We start from the raw sequence: 7,068 nt of genomic DNA, 5'->3' as shown, positions 1-7,068 counted from the left end.
CAGGGCTGGGGCGCTTTGGAAATTCTGATGTGGGGACACAGGATGCAGAGGAAGAGACCTGAGTGGCCAGCACCCAGCCCCGGGGAAAGCTAATTCAGGAAGAGCACACACCTGAAACCCACCTCACCCCACACGCTGCACCAGAGTTTCTCCACTGGTCCTGGGACGAGCCCTGCTGGAGGAGGGTCCGCGCCTGTGGCCGCGGATGGGGGCTGCGCTCTGTTGTCCCAGAGAGGGGAGCCAGTCACACTTCTCGCTGGGGATCGGCTGGGGCCTGTGCTTCCTCACGTTGTCACCTGGGCGGCGGGTCCCCAGACCAGAAACCTGCCCGTCTGAAGGTGACCAGCGCTGCGTCCCTTGGGTTTCACTTGCCCGAGTCCCTCCCCGGGACGCCCCGCATCTCTGATGCCTGCTCCCATAGGGGCTGCCTCCCCTTGGACTGGGACGGGTCTGGCCTGCATCCCAGGGAATGCACTGGCTTTGGAGCATTATTTGGTGCATGAGCCTAGGAACCGTTCTGGCCCTGGGTCATGAGGAATTCTCTCCCCTCTGTGATGGAACCGTCCGGCCTTCTGCATCTCCTGGTTTCTGTTTGGGCCACGGGAGGACCAGCCATGTCCTGTCTGGCTTCAGGCTGTGGTGTCACAGCACGCACAGGGGTCTCCACCCCAAGACCGTGCCCATTGTCACCGAAGGGGCCTCCATATTCCCACCTAATCCTTAATCCACTGTGATTTCAATATCAAACGAGAAAAAGTCTATTTCAAACGGTCCCGTCTGAAAAGTCGGTGCAGACCCAAAGGTATCTCTTGCGAGATTCCACTGGAAGGAAACCTCCAGAGTAGGTAACGCAACACGGAGAGAAAACAGACTGGGGGTTCCAGGGGCTGGAGGGGGCACGAATGGGGAGTGAGGGCTCTGGGTACACGGTGACCCTTGGGGACCGAGATACTCTGCAGCAAAATTCTGTGGCGTGGTTCACAGCATCGTGAGCGTACCCCGTGCTCAGGAATTGCACAACGTCAAATAACTAAATTTTTATTGCAGATTAATGTGGATTTTAAACAAACCATGAACAAATAATGTACCAGCTAAAAAGTAGAGGAGAGAAAGGATAAGGGAGAAGAGGAAGAGTCATTCTGGTGGAGGGGTCGGGGACTGGGACTGGAGCAACCATTAGAAATACAATAAACACCCCTCGAAGGCCTTTGAGCCCCTGATTTGTGGCCGGAATCCATACGGGAACAAGGGCGGTGGCCGGAACGGTGTCGGGAGCAGAAGCAGGAACCAGCTGACTCTGTTCAGGGGCCCGCTGTCCCAGCACAGGTCCCAGGTCACCTGCTGGCTCTGCAGCCCCTGCAGGAGTCGCTCCAGACTCCACCCCTGCCCGCAGAGACGCCGAGGACCCGGATGCCCTTGGGTCAGGCTCTGGGGTCGCACCGGCTTCTGCTCCTGCCCCGGACTCTTGAGAAGAAAACATAGTGGTGGTTGCAGCGGCTCCAAGGCCTCAGGGTGAGAGGAGGGAAGGCTCCCCCCCGCCCCCCACCCATCGACGGCCTCTCCAGGGGCCTTTGCAGACACACAACTCACCCCAGAGCCTCCCCGAGAAGCCGCAGCCAGGGACCCACACCAGGACCTCTGCCCACTACAGTCTGCAGCCAAGGCTCTCAGTCTGCTCCTGACCCCACACCAGCCCCCGGGGGTTCCTCCCTGGGTGGCCCAGCACCGCCCTTGTCCCATGAACACACATTTCCCACCCCCAGCCTTCTCACCCTTGGGCTCTGGCTCTGGGGGCTCCGGGTCCTGATCCCAGGACCCGTGAACCAGGACCCTGTGGGGGGGCCGGGGCGGTGAAGGAGGCCTTCCCAGGACACCTCCAGGCTCTGCTTCCCAAGACCTCCCTGCAGCCACTCTGTCCCTCGGTCCAGGGTGGCCCTCCTGGGTGACGGGGCACACACACAACTCTGTAGGGCAGGTGTATCGGGATTCGGCCAGACGTTTCCCGATTTCATCGGTTGATTTCTGTAAAGACAGTGACCCGCGGTCATCCCGGAGACATCACAGCCGTGCCCAGCCATCCTCAGTGTCCTTCCACCCTCTCCACCTGTGGTTCCCAGATTGGACACAGACCTGAGTGTGCATAGACCTGCGCCTGGGACACAGTGACATCCACCTACAGGGCTCGGGATGAACATCGGGGACAAGAGGGCCACCCCAGCACACCCTGTCCCTCCCAACCAGCCTTGACCGAGTGTGAGCCTGACCCGCCCCCCAGGCATCTGACCCCTTCATCAGCCTGCACCTGCTCGGGTGGACCCTCCACCCACAGACACACACACACACACACACACACACACACACACGGGTGGGGGACATGGGGCCGCACAGGTCACATCAGAGCGGTGTCGGGCTGGACTGGAATCTCTGGCTCTCCTGTGTTACCTTTGGGTCCCTGCGAGCTAGAGACCTGAGGCGTCCTGTGCACGACCGGACCCACTGTCTCCAGGGTCGGGAAGCGTAGCTGCCACGGGTTCCCCTGAGCCGGCAGCCGCGTGACACGGGCACACAACAGAACATGTTTGTCAGGCGAAGGTGTCCCAACGAATGAGCCCAGTCGGGCGCTGTCTCCAGAACGTGGGTGCCTCGTGACCCGGGTTCTGAGTTCAATTGGGCTCTGTGACCAAGGAGGTGAGGTCACTTCCTGGGGTCCCCTTACCCGGCTTCCTGCTCCTACAAGATCCTCTCCCAGGCTGCAAAGGGCTCCCCTCCACCCCATGCCCTGTCCCTACAGTGACACCAACACAGCCCAGACACGTCCCCGCGAGGCCTGGTGTGGCCAGTGCCACGGCTTTGCGGCCACAGAGCTGGGTTCAGACCTGGGCTTTCCTCCTGACCAGTGCTGGCACCCTGCACAGACCCTGTGCCTCCTGGGGCCCCCCAGTCTCCCCATCTGCACAGTGGGGTCCTTGTGGCATGTACTTGTAGGGGCGCGATCAGGGAGCCACCTGTAGACACATCCCGTGCCTGCTATCCCATGAGGCTCGTGGGCACACGTGGCTGTGGAAGGATGAGGAAGGGGTGAGCCTGGCACGGAACACAGGAGAGTGCAGAGTGGAGTCTCTTTGAGGTCATGGCCTCCTGCTCAGCCCAGACCCTGGTGTGTGCCGACCCCTAGGGCACCTGGACCCCAGCTTCCGGCCAGGCTCAGGGATGGACACCAGAATGTGTCCCTGTGTCCTGTAGCTCTACACAACTCTCCCTGTCCCTCCCAGTCACCCTTGACCTGGGGTTATATTCTCTTCCTCAGAACCGGTCACACGGCCCTTCCAGCAGGGAGGGGAGGGGATGTCACGAGGATGTAAGAGGCTGTGTCAGTAAAAGAGGGCACGTGTCAGAGATAGAGACCCCTGTGCGTGCTGTGATGCCACAGTCTGACGCCAGCCAGCACAGGGCTGGTCCTCCCGTGGCCCAAACAGAAACCGGGAGATGCAGAAGGCCGGACGGTCACACCACAGAGGGGAGAGCATCCCTCATGACCCAGGGCCAGAAAGGTTCACAGGCCTCTGGGCCAATTTTGCACCAAAGCCAGTGCTTTCCCCGGGATGGAGACCAGACCCGTCCCAGTCCAAGGGAGGCGGCCCCCACGGGAGCAGGCATCAGAGATGCGGGGCGTCCCGGGGAGGGACTCGGGCAAGTGAGACCCGAGGGAGGCAGGGTGGTGTCTTCAGACGGGCAGGTTTCTGGTCTGGGGACCGGCCGCCCGGGTGGCAAGGTAAGGAAGCAGAGGTCCCCAGAGACAGCTGTGACGGGCTCCCGTCCGGGAGACAGTCCTCAGGCAGAGAGGAGGGACTGGGGGCTCCTGGGGGACGCTGCCAGCCTGCTGGGAACAGCCCCTCCTGCTGCAGGTGCACCCAGGTGGCAGAGGGGACCTGAACGGGACAGCGGTGCGTGGCCGGCCTCTCTTTCCCCATCCAAGGCCAACGTCCTCTGCAGCCGTTTCCACTCCGCCCCTCGTCTCAAAACAAAGTGGTCTCTTCACTCAGGTTCCCTGGTGCCCGTTCAGGACAAGGATGCCTCTCGGTAAGAAAGAGGAGAGCTGGCGGGGCTCACCCAGCCCGGGGGCCCTGGCAGACAAGCCAGCACTCGGCCTGTGGACCACGGCCCTCTCCTGCCCCCACCGGCACCGTCTGCCCTCTGTCCGCTGACCCCCACCTCCCAGGAGACGAATCCAGCCCAAGGACCACCTCGGGGACGGCCTGGGAAGCGCTGGGTGGAAGGACAGGTGAGGGAAGACACAAGAGGTGTTCTCGACTCCCAAATCTGACGACCGACGTCTGGGAGGCGAGAGGAAGATGGGAGGAAATGCAGGGTGTGCATTTGCACGTCTTCCTAACAGGAGAGGTGAGTGGGTGACCCAGGGACTCGGGCAGAGACCTGACGCCTTAAAGGGAGCCGGGAGGAGGATCCGAAAGAACCAGAGCAAACCCACAAAAGCGCAGGGGCGGCGGGAAGTGCAGGACACATACGTGTGCGGGTCCTCCAGCGCCCCTAACCTTCGCTCTATGTGTGTGAGTGTCTGTGTGTGTGTGTGTGTGTGTGTGTGTGTGTGTGTGTACCATGGTTAAAAACCTTGGTGAATATGGCTTACGTGTCTTCTTAGGGTGAGGAGGTCCATGAGGACGGCGCTCCCCCTTGCTGGCTGCGGGGGAGAGGCCGTACCACCTCCTGGGTGGCGTCCGGGGCTCGCGTTTGGGATCCAGGTGCGTGCACACAGCGGGGAGCAGACAGGGTGCTGAAGGCAGGCATGGACGCATCCACAAAGGAACAAGGACAGAAGCGGTTTCTGTCAATGACAGCACCTGACGCATATCAATTCATCTGCTTATTCGAGAAAGGTAAACGTCCACCACATTGCGGGAAGGTTCTGGGGACTTGGACTCAGAGCAATGAGCCAACCTAGTTCCTGCTCGCATGGAGCTGAATGGAGCAGGGAGGGGTTCACTGAGGACTTCTGGTGACAGCCATGTGGTCTCGCTGGGATCAGCGGGCTCGTCCAGCAGCTTAGGACCCAGCCAAGTGAGGCCCGCGGTGGAGGGGCTATGCCCCAGCTACCCCGGATAAGCAAGCCTCCGTTCCCTTGGCCTGTCCTTAGATTTCCCATCTGTCAAATGGGTGTGTAGGGAAACACGCCCCTCGATTTGTCCGTGAACTTGGTCTCGACTCTTCCGGGCCGAAGAGGAGGAACTTCCTGGTGGTCGGTCTCCCCACTGGTAACTCCAGGAGAGGGGTTGACGTCACCAAGGGGATGGGGCGGCACCCCCGGGGGAATGGCTAGGGATCCTTTTCTGGTTAGCGGCCAAGCTGGACCGGGAGCCCTGGCCTCCAAACTCCGTCCTCAACCTCCCTACTGCCCAGATCCTCCCGCTCGATCCCTTGCTGTGACCTCCGCCTGAGATCCCGGAGGAGGCCCAGGAATGTCTCCCAGGAAGGAGGGGCTACGTGGTCGAGCAGGTCTTAGAACCCTGGAAGGAGCAGGAAGACAGGGCTCCCCAGACCTTAATCTCCAAGGGCAGGTGGGGGCAGGGCCTCTAGCCCAGTGAGGGCATGCACCTCCCTTTTCTTACCGGATGGCAGAACCTTCTGTCTGGAGCAAGGGCCAGCGTTTTCCCGGGAGCCCAGCAGACAGCTCTGGAAAGCTCAGGGTAGACCCAGACATCCATGTCAGGCCCCGCGGGGCCTCGGTACCGGGACTGGGTGACAACAGGGACGTGTCTCTGTGGACAGATGCCAGGTCTCAGGCCACCTGCCACGGGCTCTGCCCTCGAAGTTCTGGGTGACCTTGGACAAAACCTCAGTGTTCCCTGCTATAAAAAGAAGCGATGGGTTCCTCATGGGCTCGTCAAGCTGTGGTTCTGGGATTGGGGGTCGGGCCTCTAGGGTGCCGTGGACATTCGGGGAGTCCACGCCTCATCCCGGTGTCACCCTGAGCAGCTCTGTCCTGTGTTTGCCACACAAGGCTTCTGCCTTAGGTACGGTCGGGACAACATATGCCCGCCCCCATATAGGTGAGGTTCAAAAACGTAAGGGCAGGTGAGTGCTGGGCCAAGCATGTCCCTCCGGGTCCCTGCTCTTCTGTTCCTTGTTGTCCTGTGTGCTCAGGGGACACCAGTGGGTATGCAGTCTGGTTGCTCAGTCTACAGGAGTCCAGCAGAACCTGCAGGTCATTCTTTTACCAAATGCATTGTCCCGCACTCACTAAGGCCTGGCCTCAACCCACAGCCCCCATCCTGTCCCTGATCCCACGCTGGTCATGGGGAGCAAATCTGCAAGCTCTTCTGAGACCAGCAGGCCGGGACCCCAGGAGCAGACCCAGGGAGAGGAGAGGGCTCCCACTGCATCCGGCAGAGGAGCTGAGGGTGGGGCTTGGGGCCCAGACCCAGATGTGTGGGAGGGCATGTTCGGAGGGCGCTGTGTGCCCAGCAGGCTCACCCTAGGCTGGAGAGAAGGCCTTGCACTTTGGAGAAGGCTGCGAGGGAGGAAGGTCCAGCCTCACTCATCCACTGTGGGGGTTGGGGCCACCTTGCCGTTCAGGCTCCACAAGCTGGGACCTGGGGCAGGTGGTCTGGACCTTCTGGACTCGTGCTTCCTTGCAGGCACATGTGCCACGTGGGGGACCCCATAGGGTCATGCTCACTGAAGAGGCCATGGTGCTCAGCACACAGCAGGGACCTGAGATCCCCGGCTGAATCAGGGAAGGAGGGAGGGAGTGAAACCACAGTAGCAGGGTCCACACCAGGTCAGGTCAGAGGGTGTCACAGCTTGGGCCCTGGAAGGGGGCACGGGACACGTCTGTCTGTCCCTCCAGCGCTGACCTTCCTCCACATGGGCCCTGCTGACCTCCTCGATCATGTCTACCTCCTCCACAAACAACGCTGAGTGTTCTCAGAAGGGGGAGAGTAGGCAGGGGCCAAGGACGGGCTTCAGGAATCCTGTGCCCTGGGGGACTCTGGGACCGCCTTCCAGGTGGCCCTTTGTGTCCTGCAGGCACCAGGCCACGATTCCCCCTCA

At 61.2% G+C, this 7,068-nt stretch overlaps 1 long non-coding RNA gene across 1 annotated transcript; it reads right to left on the bottom strand.

Moving 5' to 3' along the window:
- Nucleotides 1-1,030: 1,030 nt before the first annotated feature.
- On the bottom strand, nucleotides 1,031-2,558 carry LOC128312071 (uncharacterized). The gene is made up of 3 exons (XR_008290866.1): nucleotides 2,443-2,558; nucleotides 1,773-2,022; nucleotides 1,031-1,464 (listed from the first exon to the last, which is right to left on the bottom strand). It is a non-coding gene; the product is annotated as an uncharacterized LOC128312071 (long non-coding RNA).
- Between the last annotated feature and the right edge of the window lie 4,510 nt (nucleotides 2,559-7,068).

This window comes from Acinonyx jubatus, chromosome D4, assembly GCF_027475565.1.
Source record: "Acinonyx jubatus isolate Ajub_Pintada_27869175 chromosome D4, VMU_Ajub_asm_v1.0, whole genome shotgun sequence".
In the NCBI taxonomy this organism is placed as follows: domain Eukaryota; kingdom Metazoa; phylum Chordata; class Mammalia; order Carnivora; family Felidae; genus Acinonyx; species Acinonyx jubatus.
This window is presented reverse-complemented; position numbering and strand designations above follow the sequence as displayed.